At 37.6% G+C, this 25,095-nt stretch overlaps 1 protein-coding gene across 1 annotated transcript in view; it reads right to left on the bottom strand.

Moving 5' to 3' along the window:
• Nucleotides 1-25,095, bottom strand: part of LOC107724334 (collagen alpha-2(VIII) chain-like) — a 64,567-nt gene that overhangs the window by 23,774 nt on the left and 15,698 nt on the right. The gene's annotated exons all lie outside the window — the stretch shown is intronic.

The raw sequence follows: 25,095 nt of genomic DNA, 5'->3' as shown, positions 1-25,095 counted from the left end.
TGTTTTAAAGTCATAACACAGTATTATGCAATGAACTGCACAAAAATATGTCTTTATTATTCGTGTGAAAATACGCCTTTGATACTCGTAATTATAATTTTGTGAAAAGGAATAAAACTTTTCCTGCATCTAGTGTTTATTTCTGCTGGAAATTGTACATATAGGTAATTTTGTGGAGGAATAGGTCACGATTGGTCATGGTAGACAGGTATTTTGCCTATATTCTTATGGGGAGATAGCATTACACTTTGCTCTGTTTTGTTAGATCAGCACACTGTCTTAAGTATTTTTCATTTTATGTCTTCATAATTTGATTTAGTCCAATTGAGTTACAATTCCAGGCCTCAGTCAGATATGTTTTGGTTTGTGAACACAGCCTTAAGACTAACTGGCTCAGCGCATCTCTTTAGGAGCTTGTGGAGGGTTGATGTGTTTAGGTGAATAACCTCTTTTCTGTCACACATTGACCTGTTGTTTAAGAGCAATTGATATTTTTCCAGCTCATTATATATGTAGCGTCTGGACCATTCAAACACACAATATATATTTTGTTTTTATATTTAACTGATGCTAATCTGCGGTGATTGGTCCGATTGGTCTCATTTTCATTTCATCATGCCTGTGATGCCTGATAAAGCAGCGTTTGTGAGGAAACCGCTATTTTTACCGCTCTAAAAGCGGCACCTACACTCTTAAAAATAAAGGTGCTTCACGATGCCATAGAAGAACCTTTTTGTCTAAATGGTTCCTTAAAGAACCTTTAACATCTGAAGAATCTTTCTGTTTCACAAAAGGTTCTTTGTTGGCGAAAGAAGGTTCTTCAGATTATAAAAAGGTAAGAAAGAGATGGCTCTTTAAAGAACCTTTGACTGAATGGTTCGTTGTGGAACCAAAAATGGTTCTTCTATGGCATCGCTTGAAGAACCTTTTGAAGCACCTTTATTTTTAAGAGTGTATCACGATGGAAAACAAAGAAGGGCATTTGAGTTGATGTTGATGTTGAACACTTTAAGAGACAGAAAAATGGCTGTGGAGAAAGAAGCAGTAATAAGAATAAAGCCCAGTCTCCAACTGAGAGGCACTTTGTTTTGTTAATTGTGGAGAAATATCTGATTAAGACAGCTCCAAATACAATCCAGGTGTTAGCTTAAAAAATCAGCTTAGTTTACAGGAAAACGCTCACATTCTTTCCTATTCCACATGAATATGAAAAACGAGTTATAAAGGCACCGTAATCAGGACTGATACCCCGAGGGACAGTTTTCTTAGAGCATAAAGGAACAAATTAATGTGTGTACAGACAATAGAGAGGAAATACATGTATTTCATGCATGCATGTATTTCAAGCATGCATGCTTAATTGAGATTAAATCATTTAACATTAGATTAGTATGGTTTGTTTGTCCTTATTATGTCTGTTCTTACAAAAACCAAATCAAAACATAAATAGACTAGTCTGGAAAAATATTCCTCTTGAATAATGCATGTGCATCACAAATAAATCTCAGTGTATGTATTTTATAATTTGGTTTAAAGCAATTTTTTCCATATATGAAGCTTTAAACTTTTGTGAGCACACAAAAAAATGGTATAGAAATAAATACAAATAATAATATACTAAATCACAATTCTAAAAAAAGTAAATAAAATAAAATAAAAATAGATTTTTAAGTAGGAGCCCTGTTTGGTTCAGTGACACGACCTGTGCTCTGGCTGTATCCCTGCTGAGTGTGTCTGGGTCTGTCTGCCCTCCTCTCTCCCCAGACACAGACACAATCTGATCCCCACGTCCTTCCTCACCTGCTCTGTCAACAGTCTCTGTTTTTCCCTTTACCACTTTTTCTTTCTCACTTTCTATCTCCCTTTCCTTTTCTCTCTCAACATCTCTCTCCTCTTTCCTATTATATGTCTTTTTTGAGGTTGAGCTGGCAGTCACCTCTCTCTACTTCATAGTTCTCTTTCCTTTTCTCTGATTTCTCTCTTGCTTCTTCTCTACAAAAATCATTCTTAGTCAGGATTTTTGTCTCGTTTTCTGTTACAAATATCTAAACACCCTTAAACAAAATTAAATTCTGTGAACAGGAAATATATGCAAGATAATAAGAGATGCAAAAATGTAATATTTCTTTTCCTACCTGTTTTTTAAGCACAAACCTCAAAAAAATTCTTAGATTTATGCTTAAAAAGAAACTTAATTAAACTTAATTCAATATAAGTAGATAAGGATAGTGCAATCAAATATTAAAATGTAATCACCATTTACTAACCCTGTTGTTCCAATTACAGTTTTTTAATAATTTAATTTTAAGAAATTGTTTTAAGATTCGAGATGAACACAAAAGAACCATTAAAGTAGTCCTTACTCATCTCACTAAAAACCTTGACATCCATCCAAGCTCTTCTTGGCATGTCCAAGAGAATTCATGAGAAAAGTAGTTAAGTCCATTTTGTGAATGAATCCTTTTGAATCAGATCTTTTGAATGCATCTGTTAATATAGTTAAAAATACCAGTCTTAATGAATAATTCACAAATCTCGTTACTCAATCCATTTGAAGCTGCTAACAGCACAGGAAAAGATTTTCAGTAAATTACAATTAAAATTTCAGTCTGGTCTCCCACAAAGCCAAGATATGATTATAGAAGTACTGAAATATAGTGCAAAAATTATGTGGACCACTCTTTTTTTCTTTGTGTCCTATAAAAAGTCATTACTCATTGTAATTGCATGGACAAAAACGACCAGTTTGTTCTTCAAAATGTTCCTTACGTGTTTCAAAGAATTAAAAAGGTCATATGAGTTTGAAATAACAAAACGGTGAGTACATAACTGAATTTTTCTATTAAATGCCTCTCAAAGAAATGTATCTTGTTTGAAAAATATTAAAACTGGACTAGAAAGAGTTCTCTTTCATGGCACAGCACATTACTTGTGCAAATGCTCTTCTTGTTTTGCCAAGGCCTGACGATGCAGAAGGCTCTTTTCTTTTCACGTCTCTCTCATTAAACACAGACACGTGCTTGCGGTTCACACACATTGCCCCTGGGTGGTACAGAAAGAACAGAAGCAGTACTGAGAGAAAAGTATCAATTGATAGACGGAGGAGAGAAAAACACTGGAGTGTGTATAGTAGCAGATGGGACAGAGCGTTCAAAGAGCAGTCATCAGCTGGCTGTGTTTCGTCTCCGCAGTCTGTGCCATATATTCAGTCCGAATGACGAATGGCCCGCTCTACTCCTCCATGTGGGTGGCACTCGTCAGTGGAGCAAGACCCACATGTGTAGGTGGACTCCTTGGACGCATAACATGTACATACCTATGTCTGATGTGGATGTGGGGCCCCAGGATTCTGTCAAGCTAAAATTACACCGGGATTCTTACAGAACAAGGCACAGTCCGCCTCCTCTCCAGTATGCATTAGGAATGATAAATGAGTACCGTACTTAAATCTTGCCCTTTTCTAAGATCATCCAAATATTTTCCATTTAGCTCATCCAGTCACAAATTACAAGCTTTTCTTGGTATAAGGAGGCACAATTAGACGTTGGAAACCAGGCCAATGGCTACATGGATTTAGACTTGTTTTAGCTGTGCAGGGTGTGAACTTCTGGAGTACCAAATAATTGGCTTACGCCAGGGAAATCACACTTAATCCAAAGTTTCACTGTTCTCCAGGGCTGGAAAGATTCAGACTTGGTCGCAAGTGAGAATCGCTTCCAGAAGGAGAGTGAGTGACCTGCAGGTTTAATTCTATTGTGAAATTCTGATCCATTGCTGATGCAGTGTTAAAATGCTTGCTAAACTATCATGACTAGTGTAGCTCTGAGCTGTTGGTGTTGACCGATGCAGTCTGCTTGCTGCCCATGGCTGAATAGTAAAGTAATTGTTAGCTTTTACACTTCCATCGTCACCCATTGGAGATATCTAATGGTGTAGTGGTAGATTCTGAGGCTAATAGAGACCAATCGGATTTGTGCAAGTCCCTTAAAAGGGACAGTTCACCCAAGAAGTAAATGTTCCATCATTAATTACTCACCCTCATTTCATTTCTAATCTGTATGACTTACTTTCTTTTGTGGAACTCAATAGGAGATGCTTTCGAGAATGTTCTTTTACATACAATGAAAGTTAATGGACACCAAGGGCTTTTTCCGAAAGAACCAAAAACATAATAAGGCATCATAAAAACAGTCCAATACAACTCATACACTATATTTCAAGTCTTCTGAAATTATACAATAGCTTTGTGTGAGGAACAGACTAAATCTGATGTGGTACTGAATGAAATCTTGCCTGAAAACTGTGCTCAAGTCAAATTTATTTGTATAGCACTTTTCACCTTACACATTGTCTCAAAACAGCTTTACAGAATATCAGGATGTTAACGTTTATAATATTTAAATAGCTTACATTTTGCAACAATACAAGCAATGAAGCGGGTGAGATTGCTAAATAGTATATATCGCTTTATGTGAATATACTGTATGTATGCAGATAAAGTTGGATAACAAAGACAGTTATACAAGTTTTGAAAGACATGAAAACATGAATAATGACAGAATTTTCATTTTTGAGTGAACTATTCCTTCAATCCCAACTTGCTCTAGGGGAATGGACAAAAGTGTCTGCTAAATGGCTACTTACAATCACTGTATCACTGTGTCTGATGGGTATCCAAGACACATGGAAATCCTCCACTGTATTCTCACAGTCTGGATGGCAGAGAAAAGGATTCAGGATCTGTGATGAGAGTGAAGGGTGAGAGAGTTTGGGGATTATAATTTAATAAGAGCCAGGAAATCTTTGTCAAACCCCCTCAAGGGGATGAAAAGATGTGGTGTTCTGTGGCAGACAGCAGGATCTCCGACGGTGAGACAGGTCTGCTCCTCTGACACAGGGATGAAAGGCCAGCTATATTAGCATCACAGGTCGCAAACCACAGCCAAAGCCACTGTCTGAGGTGGGGATACACTGTTCTGAAGCCTCTTCCATCATTCCCAGGGAGAAAAATATGGGAAACCGCACATTGCAGGATGTTGACACATCTTACTACTTAACCAATGCTTTCTGGAGTTCAAGAACACATAGAATGATTTTTCAATCTGCTCAAGTGTTTGTCAGTGCACAGCATTGTACTAGAAAAAGGCCTTAGAGAAACATTCAAGCATGAATATATTTTGTCCAGAATCTCTAATAAAAAAAAATTCATATAAGTGTAATTAACTGTTTTAGAATGAGAGAATGACAAAATAATGATGACTGACAAAGACAGACATACAGATAGACAGACTGAGCCATAGACAGAGAGACAAAGCATAAGAACAATATAAAGAACAACAGAAAGAAAGACAGATAGACTTCAAGAGAAGCAAAGCTCTACAGGTTCACATTAATTCTGCTCACAAGGGTTTATATATTGATAACTTGACTGACACCTTCCACCCCACCCATCCGACAGAAACTAATGTATGAAGGATTACTGCACCCGACTGTGAGCCCCATTTCTCAAAGCGTGTGTGTGTGTGAGGGGGTGTTGTGGTTTGGGGTAGGACTGTGTGCGTGAGCATTTGGTATGAATTATAGTTTGCTCTCACCTCTGTGCACATATACACTATTGACCAAAAGAGTGATCAAAAGAATCCACGTCGGACATCTAGCTTTTTAGTGTTTCCTGGAGAAATGTTTAGCCATCCATATGTGCCAAAACTTGATTTAAACATGTTTTCACACGTGTGTGTGAGAGAGTATGAGTGGTCAAGATTCCATTTTGGGAATGCGATCATTGACACTTTTGTCCGGATCGGGCGGTAAGTGGAAACTTCGAGCCACGGTGTGGGATCAACATCTCATTTCCCCAAGCTTCTGGAATCTGCACTCTCTCCTCCATTTCCTGGAGGTGAGGTTTTCATTCCCTCTCTGCTCTTAAACCTCACCCTTTCACAGGACCTCCAGTTGAGATTAAATAGATGCAATTGAAAAAACAGTGGGTTTGTTACCAGCACAAAAGTCCAACTGCCAGTTGGACCTGGAAAGTGGAACAAATACAGATCCCGAGAGGCCGGTATCCCTCACCAGACGTTACTGTTCCAGCTCTTTAATTGTTGTTCTGACTTCCATTTAGCTTACAAGAACTTAGCGTATCAATGCCAATCTTCACAGACTAACTTCTGCAATTTCCTCAACAGGCTTTAGCTATTTTGACCTATCGTGACACCAATACATCATTTTAGTTGGGACTAGGGATTCCCCTTAACCAGTCCTGTCAAAAGAGATCCCCGATTGCAGTCCAGGCCCCTCGGAAGATTAGGCATGTGTAAGACAACACATCCAGCCCCGGCCTCACCCTGACTCTTAAAGGCCTGTAAAAGCTCTGTGTAAACAGCAAAAGGAATGAAATCTTACCACCATCGTACTCAAAAGACGGACAGACACAGTGTGGTGATTAAACAAGTGAGAGGAAAAACATAGGATAGTGAGGGGGGCGTGAGAGATGAAGAGGAGGACGGAGAATGAGAAACATTCAGGGATCACTGCAAGCTCTTTGCCATTTTGGTTATTTACTGAATATTGTTCCGATGACAGGCGGAACAGAGTCGCAAAGGGGATGTGTAAAATGTGGAAACATCTTTGCTGGAAAAAGGAAGATGGTGGGATCTTAATCTTTAATTGCCCACTAGGGAGGGAGCAACAATTGAGGACAATAACTTTGAATGATGGCAGGGTGGTCCAGCCAGCATGTGCAGCCTCTCTGGAAAAGAATCATAAAATGTAATAAATGTGCTTTCTACAGGGAATCATGTAGTGTTTACAGTGTTTAGGCCTTCACAGTGGGAATCTCTACAGGTGTACTGATGATATGAATGGCTTGATTTAGAGATCCACCGCATTCAAAGAGGTCTGTATCCTGGACTGATAAGAAAAAATGTGTAAAAATTTAAATAAATGTCATATGGCTGTCATCATTGTACATCTTTTCAAGTTGTTGGCTAAATAACATGCAAAAGAAAAAAATACAATACACAATACACTACAGTATTTTTTTCTAATATTCTAGTAAATAATCCTTTTTTAAAAAATTTGTGGTCAGTAAGATGTTTCAAAGATTAATAGCTTTATTCAAAACAGACACATTAATCAAAAGTGACAGTAAATACATTGCTGTTCTTTTCAGCTTTCCTGAATAAAACATTGATATGTGACCAAATCAGCATATTATAGTGATTTCTGAAGGATCGTGTGACACTGAAGACTGGATGGAATGAATGGCTGCTGAAAATTCAGCTTTATCATCACAGGATTAAATCATAAAATGTATTACAAATATTAAATATATTAAAACATTATTTTAACATTTTAATAATGTTTCACAATAATACTGTTACAATATTTGCTGTATTTTGATGAAATAAATGCAGCCTTGGTGAGCAAGAGAATTCTTTCAAAAACATACAAATAATCTTACCAACCCCAAACTGCTTAGTTTTTCAGACTGGTGTGTCCACTAGGTGGCGACGCTCACAGACAGCCTTTGCTATCAAAATCTAGCCGAATAAGATGAAATATATTACAAAAACAATGGATGTGCACTTTATTGAGTGCATGCAGTACAAATGCAAGGATCTTCTGACCTCCTTGCACAACTGAAAAGTATAAAGATGTCTTAACTAATTTGTCCTGTAAAACAGAAAGGCACAACTCCCTACTGTCCTCTGCAGGTAAAGTGGAGCACCACAAAGTAGTTGTAGTGTGTACATGTCGGATGTATTCAAACTGGTTTATAGTCAATACAGTATACTTTAAAGGCCTCAACTGTGTGCTCAAGCTTTTAATGATATATGCTGCTTCAGTTGCTCTATTTCTCTGAGGGAAAATGGTGAGCATTCACTCCATATGGAGTACTTTTTATGATGGATGGATGGACTTTATTGGACTTCAAAATATCAACATACATTCACTGCCATTATAAAGCTTGGAAGTGCCAGGATATTTTTTTAAATATAACTCTGATTGTATTCGTCTGAAAGAAGAAAGTCATATAAACGATGGTGAGTAAATGATGACAGAATTTTCATTTTTTGGTGAACTATCCCTTTAATGTCTCAGGTTTCAAGAAAAAAGCTGGATAAGTGGAATAGCAATAACATTCAACTAAGAGTCTCTGAAATCTATTACCAGAGACATAACTGATATTTAATTTAGCATTGGACAGCCTGCATATTTAACTACAAACACAATATTTACCTTTTTTAGACAATTTCTCAGACTTCAGATAACAGCAGCGCTATTGGCAGCACATTTGTGTGTGGGTTTCTCTCACGAGCGAGACATAGCGATTAGCCAAGAGCCCTGAACAACCCCCATATGAATAATCAGACCTTACAGATTTCAGAAGGAAAAACAAACATGACGAGGCAAGAAGTTGTACATTGCCACTGAACCATGAGCAGAGGCCTCATTACTGACAATCAAAGTCTCTATTCGTAAGTACATACAAAATAAGACCTTGTTCCTGTTCTACAGCTGGAGGAAGGAGAGAGAGGGAGCAGGTTTTTCCCTTCACTATCATGCGCTGAGCACCAGATGTGCCTAAACCGTGAATATGAGAAAAGATGGAGGGGAAAGAGGAAGGAGAGGCATAAATCTAAGCCAGGCCTGGAGTCGGACAGGAGGGGTTAACGCAATACTTCCGCCCATACTTTCATCTGCATCCTGTCCTCCTATTTTCTCACAACCTTCACATCTTTGTTTCCTGCCCCTCCTCTATGGCGAGGTCCACTTCTGCCTCCACCTAATCAGGAATGAATGACGAAATAAGCCTGGAGACACTTTAACATTGGCAGTGGATCATTTCAGCTGTAACTCATAACAAGGAATTCGTGTCATTCATTGTGGATAAGATATGGAGTGGGAATGTCACAACATGATATGATTCGAGTCACAAGTCTGACATCCTGATTAAGTGAGTTACGATGTAATACCAGACCATTGTTATTAAAGTGCATAGAGAGGCGAAGCCTGCCAGAGAAGGTGAAAAAACGCTCATTTCTAATTACCACAGAACTCATAAATGCGATTTAATTCGAGGAAGGCAGACGTGAAATGATTTTCACATCTGTTCCAGTCGTAAACAGACCGGAATTAAAGCAAATTTACGGCTAATGGGCTGTTTAAAGATCTGGGGCTCTCCCAAACCCCACTGAAACACAAAACAAAACAAAACAAAAACATGGATAGATGGACTAAACCCAGACAATTACACCTTCAAGAACTAATTTCCACCTGTTCGATTGCATTCTTGCAATGACGCCAAACCATATAAAAGGGCTTGTGTGTCTTGTGTGGCCCGGCTAGACATAATGACTGTCTGATTATTCATGCACTAAATATCCAATCGTTGATGGGAAACAAAGAAGTGCCTGCTGACCAGAGGAGAACGCTTCCAATGAATCAGATCGTATCGTACTAACAAGTACAGGGAGCAAAACTCTGACCGTTGGCTCAATTAAGACCGTAAATGCATCCACATTGATTTGAACAGAAGTCTGGAAGTCTAGCAATGCACCTGGGATGTGTAGACTGCACTCGAGAACTCATTACTTCAATGTGACAGAAAAATGTGGGCAAACACAGCTTTTTAACTCATAAAGACATTCAGGAGAGGTCTTGCCCTCAAACGACAACTGTTGAGACTGTTATTATAGTGGAGAAGAGAATTAATATAGTGTGGAATGTCCTGGTCATATTTACCAGGTTTCTCTACATGTTGTTTGTGTAAATAGCTATAATGGCATTGATGTGAAGAGTGATCTGAGTGACCAAAATCAGCCAACCTTGCACGGTAAATCACATGGGCAGACCCTCATACCCTTCCCGTAATATGATTCACATATGTCAGCAACCTGGAGTGAACAGTGCTGGCCTACAAACCTGCTCTTTAATGGCTTTAAATAGCACTTTGTGCCATGTTCCACTTCTGCTGACATCCTGTGTCTCAAGTAAAGGCGAGGTTTAGAAAACGAGGGCACTTTGTACAGAAAGACAGAGCAGACTGGAGACGCCTCACATGACAGATACCTGGTTTTCCACAGAAATATTACTGTACTTGGTTGTTGAGACAAATTATGCTGTAAGTGACTATATTACTACATAACCTGCCAACAAATGAACATAGCACAGGGTTTTTGTCTATGAGGCTTATTGTTATTGACATTTAAAACACGACATGTAAACATACAAAAACAGTTTAATTTACAGAACAAAAATTTAATTTTTTTATGAGATCACAAATGAACTGACAAAAGACTGTCTGACTTTTGAGAGCATATTTAATCATTTATAGAAATCAAATAGGTGATATTTCTAAATAGTATATTTTATTTTGGAGAGATGGGGGAGATAAATCGTCTGGCTGCTGTGCTGGAAAATGAATGTGTTTTGCATCAACACATCAAGCGTTTCTATAAATATTCATTGATTTCAATGGGGAATGCAAAAACTCTGAAGCGGAGCCAATTTTTCCTGGGCCGGTGAGATTCGGTGGAGACACACAGAATTGTTCCTGATTGGGCACCAGCACCCTGGAAAAGGGGTACATGTGGTCCGTTTTAAATGTGTCCTGTGAGAGCAGCAGTAGCCAGTTATGACTAAAGGTAACCAGACAGAAGACAGGACAGTATGTGTACTGTTTCAACTCAAAAAGCTTGTTGAAGTAGTTCATTTGCCGTCCATTTAGGAGCAAAAAGCATGTCTGTTTTTAAACAAAGAAACAGAAGGAAGAAAAAGAGAAACTGTGGAGCACAGCTGACAAAGTGCAGGCTCTGTGTGAGAAAAACAAGCCTGTTTTACTGACTGTGGGCAGCGACATGAAAGCCATTTTGTTTGATCTTACAGCTAAATAATACCTCTTACAACTTCTGCCACCTCTTGCATTTCCAAAATTTCCCTCTTTGATTTGATATGAGGCATTTATATATTTTAATACAAATTAATTCATAGATTAAAAACATGCTCATTATAGAAGAGGTGTATTCAAGTTACTGTATGTATGAACTGCATTTTTAATGTATTTTTGAATAAATTAATGGATCCAGATAAAAAAAAGCCTTATGCCACTGATAAAATAACTGCAAAATAAATTCCTTTATGATATATATATATATATATATATATATATATATTACATATGTGGTCTATTTATGCAAGTGTATTTTCCCCCATACTGTATTCTCTGGAAACATTTCTGAGAACTGTGAGTTTTACGAGCTTGTGACGGTCAGAGGAATGTGACCTATAACATTTTGAGTGCTGGAGAGGAGCTCATTTTTTACACATTATTGGGCCTGGTCTCCACTGTAGATATATATATCACTCCCCAGCCCTCAGTGAATAAAACACCTGTCAGCATCAGACTATCACAGCGCACCACCCACTGGACGCACTTGTTGACATAAGTCGACCTGGGAAATGGGACTAATTATACAAAGCACTTATAGAGGTCAGCAGGTCGGCTAGCACTGAGGAGGTTCTTCTCCTTAGTAACACTGTTAAAAACAGGATGATAGCTGAGGGCAAGTATGAAGGACGACCACACACATAAATGAGAAATCTTTAAATTTTAATGGTTTAATCATTTGTAAACCAATTAAAGGTAGTTATTTTAAAATAAAATAAATCAGATAAAGATGTAATGTGTTTTTTTCTTGTTTAAAAAAATTCACATTTTTAAAAAAATACACTAGAATGATTTCAGCAATTTGAATACACATCTATTATGAGCATGCTTTTATTTTTTGAATTTAAATTAATTTAGATATTTTTGGGGGCATAAAGTAAAAATGTCAGGGTGATACAACTGTATAAAATAAAATAAATACAAATAAAAATCAGGTTGTAAAATTTCGTCTGGTGCAACTTTTTAAAAACTTATATAAAATTCATTTTTATATTTTTGAGGGAGAATAAAGTAAAAAAATGTCAGGGTGACAACTGTCTAGAATAAAGTATAATAAAATACAAAAATCAGGTTTTTAATGTAAAAACTTTTCTTACTTTTTTATTTACCTTTAAAAAAAAATATTTTACTTTGAAAATACTGATGTGCACACTCACATGGAAAATATGTTAGTACTTTTTACTTCATTTGGGGCATTCTTATTTGTCACTGACCCATGATCAGTACTAAAATTTTTAAAGACATCTGTTCCAAATACTAGATTCTGCTTGGCTGTTCTCTGACGCTAATGGCTTAATGACACCTTTTCTTTAGCACTTGTGGTGTCAGCCACTGTTTTATACCCGGTAAAGTGGTCTGGATTCCTCCTCTCACACAGAACAGCTCCATTTGGTTTTCACTTCATCTAGACAGGAGCTTTAAAATAATGAGGCCATAAACGCACCGCTGTTACTCAATGCCGACACCGCACAGCCAATTAAAAACAAATCAAGCCTTCACTCCTCATGGCAAAAACTGCTCAGTCTTACACAGTTCAGCTCCTCTTAAATTCCCTTGAACAGCCTCCTTCCTCTTCCTTACATCTTCCTCCCTTCAACCGCAGTCTGAGGAGCCTAACAATAATTTGAGCTCCTATCACTGCAGAGCAACATGATTATCCAGAAGATAAAATGCCAAAGACACGTTTCCACCCAAATAAAAGCTCCAGCCAAAGCACAGGCTCTCAGGGGAAGGATGAATGATGGTTGTTGTGCAACTCCAGGTGGAGGCAGACTGCCCTAGAATGTGCAGGCCAGTCACTATTAATGAGATTATGATCAGCCTTATTCACTTCAAAAGGTCCTGGGAAGACTGTGTATCACTGGTTTAATGGTTTCCAAGGCATGGCCTGTTTTCATCATAGATGACAAGATCCATTCCAATGTAAGCTAAAGAAAGGCCTCTGCAATTGGAACCAAGTAATAGCATGTTCAGGTAGAGAGGCAAATCTGGCAAAACATCTTGCATAAACTATTTCAGGCCAACGTGAATTGCAACTTTTATGCTTGTTAGGACTAGTTAGCAGGGCTCCAGACTAAACAAATGACTAGGAAGCCACTGGCTCCTAAAATGAAACATTAAGCAGCCAGTTTATTAGTCTTTTCTACCTTTTTTCAACACCAATTAGACCTTATTGTGCTAAACAATGACCAACAATATATTTTGTACAATATGAATGTTTTTTAAATATATTAAGTTGTGAATATAATATATGAGCACTATTTTTTCATCAATTTTTTCCCTTATTGTTAAATAATGCTGCCGCTGTTACAAAAATAAAACCATGTTTTTTTTTTTTATTGTTGCAATATAAAGATTTTAAAATTTAAATTGTGTTTAAAAAATTGCTTCTGTATATTAGTTATCAAACATATGAACATGTAATTACTGGTATGGTTATAAAATATATATCAGTTAATCTCTACTCAAAAACTACACATCACAGTAACAGTTTCTGGTTCAATTATAATCAGAATCAGAAAAATTACTCCACTGACAGTTTTGATTTTGGTGAAGGAGTCATTTGTGAACTTGGTAATGGCTTTGAATGATTCACTGGCTGAGCTGAGTCTGATTCAAACTCACTCAACTCACAAGCAAGCTGAATCATTTTGACTGACTCTTTAAAAAAGAACCAGTTCATGAGAGTCATTTATTCATGAATGTCCATGGACATCTACCAAACTGAGGACACGCCAATATCCCATATCAAAGACCATCCATCTAAAACACATTATTTTCAGCACTTTTGTAAACGTAAATGTTAAAGGTTTCAGAATCTTGTAAATGTTGGACAAACTGATCCAAACAGGTTTCTTTGAGGCAAATCTGTGCATAATGAAAATGGTTTAATATAGAAATAAATATAAATATTAGGATAAATAGTACACATTTCAGGACTTTTTAAACAGTGAATGTCACTTTATGCTGCAAAGTCTGTTGTATTCATTCATTAAGGTGTGAAAATGACTTCTCTTGCAGCTCTCTGATTTGGAAGAGGAGAGACAGACCACATATGGGCTGAGAAAGAGAGTAGAGTGAAAGAGTTGAGGAGAAAGATGGGATGAGGAATAGGTGAGAGGGGGTCAGTTCTGCTAGAACAATTATCTTGTTCCTGAAACCTGCTATTTAATGGAAATCCTCGGTCCCTGCCAAACTACACGCCTGCATCTTGGTATGAGCCGTGGTGCAGACCTTCTCTCAATCATTCCCTTTCTTGCTTTTCATTTTTGATTGGACACTTTACTGCCATTAGTCTCAGAGATGCAACAAAAGGGGAACTCTGTTAAAATTCCTTGCACACATTCCTTCTTTCTCTTTCTCTTTTCATTCAGTGTATTTGCCCTATCTGTGGACCAGCACTGGGGTCACCCTCATGCTCACCCTGACAGCAGGTGCCTATAGAGGGGAATACAGCTGAGAAAGTCCATTGTCCACACCATATCAGGGGCTTTACTTTGTGGCTTTGATTAGTGAGCCATAAAGGGTTAGATAAGTTTCTGCTACATTTCAGGACAATTATTCTGGATGATCACTTTTCCAAACTATTCATCTGGATACTTGAATTCTGGGTTTGTAATGCTGAATACTGCACCGCTGGGGTCTCTGGCATCTGTTATGAACGGTGGCACATTCCTTTAGAAGTCTGGGTGGGAACTGCTGGAGCTCCATTAAATAGACGACCCATTGTTTATCAATGCAGCACAACAACAATAGAAAAGCCCTTGATGTGGACTGAGACATGGAGGTGAAAAAGACCACACATAACCTTCCCAAACAGCCTCTGTTAGATTGAATTCAATCTGTTCTCATTCATCATTCATACTTGTACATATAAAACATTAATGCAAGCATTAATGCAATATGTAGGAATGTCATATATCAAAAATATACTAACACTTAGACTATCATTCAAAAGTTTTGGGCTGATAAGATTTTTAAAAGCTTTTGTAGGGCACCAAGGCTGCATTTACAGTAGTAACAGATTTATTTACTCAGAATGGAAACGTTCAATATTTATATACAAATTCTTCTGTATATTAGACATTTTTTAGAAATCTGCTAAACACCATTAAAGAAGATCTGTCACAGAAGAAAATAAAAGTTGCAGGGGTTCAGAGTAAATCAATGAGAGTAAATGATGGTAACATTTCTATTTACAAATGAACTGTTCCTTTGAGATCCACATCTCTAGACAAAAACCTGAAAGGACTGCAAACGCGCAGAATGCGCATAAGAACATTTGGCATTGATATGAATGTATGCACTAACTGAGAGCAGAAAAATACAGTGTTATGTACAGTGCTATGCATGTCTCATTGATTCAAATACATGAAACAAAGCAGAAGGTGAGAACGTGCCGCTCCATTGAGTCCAAGGATAATTAATTGGCTGAAGTCAACGCCACAGCCTGTAAACGAGCTCTTCGTGACACAAAGTAAAGTACATGCAAATTACCCAAACAGCCCTTTCTCTAATCATTCACGAGTTGCTGACCAAGAGCTCTGCTCTTTAGTATGGTTTGGAAAAGAATGTGTTTACTTAGCTTTAGGGAAAGGGGGCTAAAATCAATGGACCACAGCCACAGAGGGAAAAAGCTATGAGAAAACCACTCCTTGCCACTGAATATGGCGCAATCCGTTTTTACATGCAGATGGGAGAAGAATTAATGAAATGAAACAGCATCTGACAAATTAGCAGTTTTATAGCAAATTGACCATTTGCTTCAAATGAACATCATGGCAGAAAATTGCCTTTTACACCACAAAGACCTACTTTCAAATGGCACAACGGTAAAAAGGGTTGTCAGTAGACAAATGAATTATAAATCTACGCACAGCTGTCTAATATTCCTCTTCCTGTTTTAACAATCTGCGGCCTGAAGATAAAAATATCACACTAAATAACACCATTCCCTGCTCTAAAGCTCATGAAAGATCATATGAACTGAAATGGCTCCAATCACGGAGAGCTTAATGGTTATAAGCAATTTTTTAGTGACTGCCATGTTCGGTCTTTTAAGCAAAGCCAATAGTCAAGTCATGGACGAGGCATTCCAATTCGCTCCATGCAACCACCATTTTGTGGCTTCTGTGGGTTGGCAGAGGAATGGCCTTTTAATCCCTGTTGGACTCATGCCACTTTTTTGGACAAGACAAGGGTTCTTTGGTCCTCTCGTCTGGCTTTGTAGACCTTTTCAGACTGGGCATGTATCCATAGACACCCTGGAGCTTGACATACCTACTATTGAGACGCAGACTAAGGAGCCTCCATGCTTAGACATAATATATCAAAGTAAAGCAGACTGCTGCGTGTGTGCGCTAATCTATGGGGCAGATGTTAGGGTGACACCTCATTGAGGACAACGGCTACAAAACAGCATACCACATAACATTTTGAAGCAAAGCAAGGGATATTCATGGAAAAGTGTTTGATTTCTACTGCATATATTGTGTTTTGGATGCTAGAGTTGTAGGTGTAAAGTCTTAAAGCAACACTTTAGAAAAAAATGAAAAATACAGACAGACAGAAAGCTTTTGTCTGTAGTGAAAGACAAAAGGATCCAATACAACATTAGATTCCACTGACTTTCATTGTATGGAAAATAAAACACTAAGGCATTCTTCAAATTATATTTTTGTTTTTCTCTAAAGAAAGAAAGTACTACAGGTTTGGAACGAGTTATATTGGTTGAAGTATTAAAGGTATTAAACAGTATGGTTACGCTAGATCAAGCAAAATTGAACAACAGACTGGCGTGACATTATTTTGAACAAAATCAGGCCAAAATGAAGTTTGTTTGTTTCAGGAGTTCAAAACAGCTTGCCAAAGTAAACTTTCTGGAAAAATGTGCTCCAGCTGGTAAACACCTACGAACTACCATTGATCTGTGGCGAATACGTAATAGGTAGGTGTACACTGGGGCTCTGCCTTCTTTGATGTGGAAATCATCTCCAGTTCATTTCTTGTATTCAGGCCGTCAAGGTCATGCATGATTAAAAACATGAACACGCTGAAAAGCTGCTTTATAGTAGAAATTGAAGTTGTATTTCTAATTGAAAGTGGCACTGGCACTGTTTTATGTTTAAAGGGTTAGTTCACCCAAAAATTAAAATTCTCTCATTAATTACTAAACCCTCATGTCGTTCCAAACCCGTAAGACCTTTGTTCATCTTTGGAACACAAATTAAGATATTTTTGATTAAATAGGAGAGCTTTCTGATCCTGCATAGACAAGAACGGAACTACCACATTCAAGGCCCAGAAAGATATAAGGACATCGTTAAAATAGTCCATGTGACATCGGTGGTAATGTTATGAAGCTATGAGAATATTTTGTGCACAAAGAAAACAAAAATAACAACTTATTTAACTTATTCAACAATTTCTTCTCTGTGATGCTGCTGACACAGGAGCTGCTGTTCTAACATAGAACCTGGATGCGCTGCGCTACAGAATGCACACGCATGCGTCGTGTTACTGTCGTGAACGCGTGTCGAAATCTGATGTGGGAGAGAAGGAACTGTTGAATAAAGTTGTTATTTTTGTTTTCTTTGCTTACAAAAAGTTTTTTCATAGCTTCATAAAATTATGGTTGAACTACTGATGTCACATGGACTATTTTAATGATGTCCTTATACCTTTCTGGCCTTGGGAATGTTTCAGTTGCCTTGCTGTCTATGGAGGGTCAGAAAGCTCACAGATTTCATCAAAAATATCTTAATTTGTGTTCTGAAGATGAAATGTCTTATGGGTTTGGAACGACATGAGGGTGAGTAATTAATGACAGAATTTTCATTTACCCTTTAATACTGTAAAGCTGCTTGCTTTAAAGCAATCTAGCATTAGATGTCACGGATGCTTCATAACAGTTTTCTGCTGTTCAGATTTCCAACTTCTTTTTTTTACCTCTAAGCAAACAGCAAAAATGAATTTCGTCATGAGTATATCAGGGCCTTAAGGTGGTCCTTTCAGAAAGGATATGATAGACAAAGATGAAGTGTGTTATCAATAGAAAATAAGTTACCTGCTAATGTATAAACACTGCAAAATGTGATGAAACCTCAGGAATAGTAGGCTGATTTGTATGGCGTGTGGAGCTAATGGAGCAGATAACTGCCTCTGTCTTTCAAGCAATAGGAATATAATGCAAAAATAATAGTGCTGGAATGTTCGGCTCTACAAGTGTGTGCTGTTACTGGGTTTGGAGGAGACTTTGAGGCCATGAATCAAACAGATGAACCCCACTTGAAAAACTTGCCTGGTCTAGACAAGACTCCTCCATGCAGTTTTATCGTCTCTGCAAGAAAAATGCTTCAAAAATGGGGAAAGATGATGTTAGTGATACAGCATATTAGTGTTCCCTAAGGGAAAAAAGGCAATAAAGACTGCATTTTTAAGAATGGGGAAAGTATGAACTTTTCACACCCTCCTACGCAGACTAAAGCTCTAAATCTAGACAACGACATCCAACGCCTTCGCAAAACCGACAGGAAATAGACACAAAGGACAGGCAAGAAAACAAACACAGTCTAACTCTTTCTTTGCTTTTACAAAATCTTTTTCTCGTGCCGGGTGCCGTTTGCTGAATCGCAAGCTGCCTAATAAGGAGACTGTGGTTTCTGCTGGAATGACTTAACTAGTGCTTAAAATGCTATTTTAATGATTTGTGTGAGAGTCTGTGATGGGAAAGTGAGAGAGAGGCAGGCGAGAGACGATTGTACTAGTGTCTGTGGGCACCATGGTTCAGGATCTATTTCCATGCTAAATGCCAAAATCACTCTCATCCCCCATATCTCCCCCAAAGATGAATAATTCACTATAAATGTACTCTAGCAGCCTCATCGAGCTGCTTAGTTCACTTGCGCAGGGTTTTTAAACTTGTTAATGCCAAGGACCTCCCAATATGATGATTCTGTTAGGAACCCCCTGCCTAAAATATAAAGGCAGCTATATGTTTTTATATATAAAGACCCATTTATACTGCGTGAAAAAAAATTATTTAATATATAGACGTGTTGTTTCCAAAATTAAATATCATTGTATTAAATCCAATATGAATCATCAAAACTTTTTTGGGGAAAATATGTACTTTCTATTGACTTAAGTTACTTTATGTTGACTTTTATCTATCCAACATCTGAATATAAAGGAAATAATTTAAATTCAGTTAAATTATTAATTAAAAAAACAAAAAAAGCTGTTCCCAAGCAGTTTTTATAAAAACTCGCCATAGAAGTAGTTAGTAAGAGGAGACAATAGCATGGAAAAACTCCCTAGAAAGATACAACACGAATAGATTTCTCCCTAATTAAACAAATAAATGATATGCTGTCAAAGCAGCACTATAAACTTTTGGCGCTCTAGCGGTTAATAAACAGAACTGCACACATCCCGCGGAAGAACATTCCAACCGGAGCTACTTCTTTAAGTTTATGTCTATGGCGATTCACGCAGGTATGTGTTACTCCGCAGCGTTGACGACCCGACCAGACTACAATAGTCCAAACATAAGTACTTATTATAAGTGTACCGTAGTGATTCGGAATAAGACAAAAACGCGGTTTGGAAGATGAATTCATGATGTACTCGCTCATTATATACATTTTGCAAATTTTGAACACAGAAAAAGTTACATAGTGCTGCTTTAAAGTACAGTTTGTATTTTTTCTCATTTTGTATTTTTCATAGATTCCCTTTGAAGGCCTGTGGGTCCCAATCCCAAATGAAAGGTGGGAATCCACTGAGATCCACTTTGTTTGTAAATCAAACCATTCCCAACTTCCTGTGTATGTGAATTCAATTTGCCCGAGCCTCATTTTGTCTCAAGGACTGTAGTTATGTGTGCAGTTTGTGGAAGGGTGACTTAAATTCCAGTATTTTTCAGAAACACGTGGCTTTGTTTGGGTTACTGAACTACATCAGTATGACCCTAAGTGTCATTAATACTGCAGAAGAACATTTGCAGTCCAGTTGATGATCATTTTTATGCAGCAGTATTTCAGTCGAAGGACAGCAGAGGTACTGTTTTGTCTGATGGGATTCAAAACAATTTAGTCAGCAGTAAGGAACGTAACCAATTTTTGCGTCTTTTTCAGTGAATAATCTGATTGAGTTTTTGGAAGGGAAAGTGGATTTCATGAAGAGCATTTTGTCCCTGTCAGATCATCTCTATGTCTGCAACCCTCCTACCTGTGGATGATAATATTATACAGCTGCAAAATAAAAAAAATAAAATAAAATAAAATAAATTTTTTTTTTTAATAAAATGTATAAACATACAGCAGTTATACCAATACTTTTTTATGTTGTACACTATGTATATATCGTATATTAAAAAGTGTAAATAAAAATATATTGTTTATGCTTGTGCTTTTCCTTAAGTCACTTTGGCTAAAAGCCTCTGCTAAATGTAAATATGAGTTATTCAACTTTGGCGCATCACTGCAATACCAATAATGAGGCTAAATGAAAACATTCCTCTGCAGACTCATCTGGATTCCATAAATACCTAATAGAGAGATTTATGCAATGACTCTGTGGGACGGTGTGACCAATGCAGCTATTTGCAAACAGAAACATTCCTAATTCAATTACTGTTAAACCCACACACTCATATGAGCTGCCAAATGCATTGCCCAAGCATATAGTGGCACTCTATTCTGCAGAGTATGATGGGATGCAGGAAGTGTGTTTGGTTGCTTAAGAACTGCCACACAATACCCTCCAGATTTAATATCCTCTTATTGAGTCTCGGCTGAATGTAAACGGATTAGCAGTTGCTACGTGGACTCGATCACACGGTGCAATGGGAGAACTCAGATTCTCCTACATTTGGTTAAAGCATGTGGGTTAGTCCTGCAGGGGTCACACTTTGTATTGTTTTGACTGGGCAATCAGATAGAAACCCCCATAGGGAGTCTTTGCAATGTTATGAGCCTATGAAGGCTGGATCATGTTCATAGAGACTTGGGTTCCACTCAAACAAGCTTAATAGTTCGACTCTTTCTAGCTATGCCAGGAAAATAAATCTGTGACAGGGATAACTATGTTTGGACCAAAGGAAATCATGCATTGTCTTTAGAGTTGGGTCATCTTCAAAAAGGACAGTATTCAAGTGAGAGGACAGGACTGGAAGCGCCTGGTTTGGAAAATCTGTATTTCAGAGCAGGATAACAGGAACAACTCGGTCTTTGTCTTGTCATGGCTTGTATTACAGGCTGCTTTGAATTCAAGACGCCCCTGGTTTAATTTCTCATCAATGCAACAAGGTTATGATGATGACATCTGGATGTCAGGATTAGTTATCCAATATAATTACTAAGTAAAGAGACACACAATGCACAAAACGGAAAGGACTTATACTTGAACAAATGATTTTGATCATTCAGAAAGGTGTTTGAACTTTCACTCACTTCATGGCATCATTTAGATTTATGTGTTTGTCAGAGAAGAAAACGGGCATCACAAGCTGAGTGGATAAGCTGAGGATGACCTTCATCTGAGCAGGCATGAGTTAGCAGCTTTTCCAGACATGTGGCTCAGACAGGAAGTTCAGAAGAAATCCTCTTGTTGTAATTATTTGGAACAGGTGGTCTCTCACTTTACACAAACACTTGAAATGGAAAAAATATGAGGGATATATGGAAGTCTGTCTCTATATCAGAGTAATATAATAATAAAAAAGAGTAATATAATAATAAAAAAGAGTAATATAATAATAAAAAAGTAAATTGCAACCTCATCTCCCACCAGTGACTGCATCTAACTATTATATATATATATATATATATATATATATATATATATATATAATATGCTGCTCATATTTTTTGTGTGTGTTTTTCTTAAACATATTGTGGAAATTTTAAATTACAATTTAAAATGTCTGTTTTCTATTTTTAGTATATTTAAAAAAAAAAGAAAAAAACATTTATTTTAATCATTTATTCCTGTGATTGCAAAGCTGAACTGTCAGTTTTCAGTGTCGCAGGATCCTTCAGAAGGCATTCTAATATGCCGCTTTTAATGCTTAAGAAACATTTTTTATTATCAATGTTGAAAACAGTTGTGCTGCTTAATATTTTTTGTGGAAAGAATGATATATATTTTTTCCAGGAATATTTGATGAATAGAAGCTTTAAAAGAACAGCATTTATTTGAAATAAAAATCTTTTGTAACATTATGAATGCTTTTACTGTCACTTTTGATCAATTTAATGCATCCTTGCTGAATCTCACAATGTTACTTTATTATTTAAAACTACCTCACAATAGCCTTTATTTATTTTTGTAGAAACAAACTTCTATAGGTATATGTTGCCGATAATCAAGTCAAAATCTCTTGAATCAAGTTATGATCAAACAGGAGCTTCCAAAACGGATGTGAAAAAGTATGTGAATGAGTGTCTCTGAAAGAGACAAACCCAAATCCTTTCCTCTCTACGTTTTTAGCAGCTTTAGCCGGGGTAATGGGATACAGTGTACCTTTTACACGAAAGAAAGAAAGTGGACCTTTGAGATTTAGACGAATAGCACACTGATCTTGACTGCACAACCGGTGCAAGGCACGGGACATTCTGAGACGAGACAAACAAATTGCAGGAAACAAAGGTTGCAGGTGGGACGGTCTCCTTAATCAAGCAAAAATCTCCAGCTAGAGGCAAAACTAGCGAGCCTGTACAAACCTTTTAAAACCTCATGCTGATCAAAGCACTAAAGCCACTCCAGCTAAATTATTGCACAGGCATCAAGCCACTTGAAGATGAATATCACACAGTCTCATAACACATGGGAAAGTTTTTTGCTTACACTTCTATAAAGGATAAAAAAAAAAATACTGCTCATGGGGCAGAAAGTGCTGGTGAGCAACACTTGGATCAGGTACGACAGTGTCGCTTATTGGCAAGGCAGATTTAACAAAAGCTCTGGTTTGCATTAGCAAAGCAGCAAAAAACAAGGGTTTTAATGGATAAATCTTAACGAAAGGAAAGGGAGAACAAGGACAGAGTGTTTAATCAGTTGTAAGTCTCATTAAACTCAAAGTAATTAAATGAAGAAACTGAAAATAGCATCAAACTGATTGACGCAATATCAGTCCTCAAATACACAGCTCAGAAATTACATTTGGATGAGTTTAGATTTTCGGAAACTTTTTAAAGGGATCGTTGGATGAACATAGTGACCAACTTATTTATAGTCAACATGTTCCATCTTTCTTCAGCAAGTGCTAACATATGTGAAAGGTCAACCACGCTGCATCAGGAGCCAGTTCTCCATGCTAACACGAATCTCTTCCTTGCTGTGGTTAAGGGAGAACACAAGCGCTCTGTTGTGCTTGGGAGTTGGATGGTGCAAGGCCCATTTGAGCGCTCTCATCTTTGGCCAGCTTGTCAAGCTCTTCCTTCATTCTGTCACACCAAACTGCCCAGAGATGCAGAAGTTTACTGGGCAACGGTAAAGCATGAGGTGGAGGGAAGGGGGAATTTAAAATGATAATTGTCAGTGTTTTGGATGCGTATGAAAGTGGGACTTCTAGAACAGGATGCAATAGGATAACATGAAACCTATCTATCTATCTATCTATCTATCTGTCTATCTATCTATCTATCTATCTATCTATCTAGTGAAGTGACGTGACATGTGGCCAAGTATGGTGACCCATACTCGGAATTAGTGCTCTGCATTTATCCCATCCAAAGTGCACACACACAGCAGTGAACACACACACACACCATGAACACACACCCGGAGCAGTGGGCAGCCATTTTTTTGCTGCGGCGCCCGGGGAGCAGTTGGGGGTTCGGTGCCTTGCTCAAGGGCACCTCACCGTATTGAAGGTGGGAGAGAGCGCTGTACATTCACTCCCCCCACCTACAATCCCTGCCGGTACGAGACTCGAACCCACAACCTTGGGTTACGAGTCCGACTCTCTAACCATTAGGCCACGACTTCCCTGCCTTTTTCCACCATGATAAATGATGTTTTTTCCCAAGTTCCACCTGATATTAGTCGATCTTTATTTGCAGATGATGGAGCATTATGGAAAAGGGGAAGGAATGTTGAACACATTAAAATAAAGATACAAGAGGCAATTAATGTGGTTGAAAAATGGTCATACTCATGGGGATTTTAGTTTTCAGTAGAAAAAACTAAATCACTAATATTTACAAGGAAAAAAAAGGAAATCACTGGAATGGAGGTAAGAATATACGGACAATTAATTGAGCGAGTTAAAGTCTTTAAGTTTTTGGGAGTGTGGTTTGATTCCAAATTGATTTGGACTGAACATATTAATAATATACTCAACAAATGTAAAAAGGTGTTAAATGTTATGAGGTGTTTATCTGGATCTGATTGGGGAGCGAGCAGAGGTGCAATGAAAAGTGTATATATAGCATTGATTAGATAAGTATTGGATTATGGGAGTTTTGTATATGGATCGGCAGCTAAAACATCATTACAAAAGCTAGAAGTAATACAAGCTCAAGCATTGAGATTGTGTTGTGGTGTGGTCAAGTCGACTCCTGTTGATGCTCTGCATGTGGAGATGGGGGAGATGCCAATGTGTTTCCGACTTGAACAGCTAATCATGAATTATTGGGCAAATTTAAAAGGACATACGGAGGCTGGAAACCCAACCACTAAGGTACTTCTCCCATGTTGGGAGAGTGAGAGAGCTAGGAGTAAATGTTTTGCATGGATCTCCGTGGATATATCAAGAAAAATGGGATTAGATCAGGAAATATGCATTCCTACAGTCCCAGTAACAGTAACTCCTCCATGGTTATTTCTCTCAGTATTCGTTGATTTATATCTACTGGAAAATAGTCATCTATTTAAAGATACAGGAAATCTGCCAGTGTTGGTGGAGGATAGGATTCAAACATTGTATCAGAATTATGTAGCAATATATACAGACGGATCCAAAGATCCTACAGGAAGAACAGCATATGCATTTACCATTCCATCTTTACAAGTATCTATCAATAGGAGAACATCAGATCACCTGGCAGTTTATACAGTTGAGTTAATAGCAATTGCAACAGCTCTGCACTGGGTAGAACAAGTTAAACTAAAAGTTATTCTGTGCTCAGATTCAAGTT

This window comes from Sinocyclocheilus rhinocerous, unplaced genomic scaffold (assembly GCF_001515625.1).
Source record: "Sinocyclocheilus rhinocerous isolate Xijiao unplaced genomic scaffold, SAMN03320098_v1.1 scaffold574, whole genome shotgun sequence".
NCBI lineage: Eukaryota > Metazoa > Chordata > Actinopteri > Cypriniformes > Cyprinidae > Sinocyclocheilus > Sinocyclocheilus rhinocerous.
The sequence above is the reverse complement of the archived record's forward strand: the minus strand, read 5'-3'. Positions and strand labels throughout refer to the sequence as shown.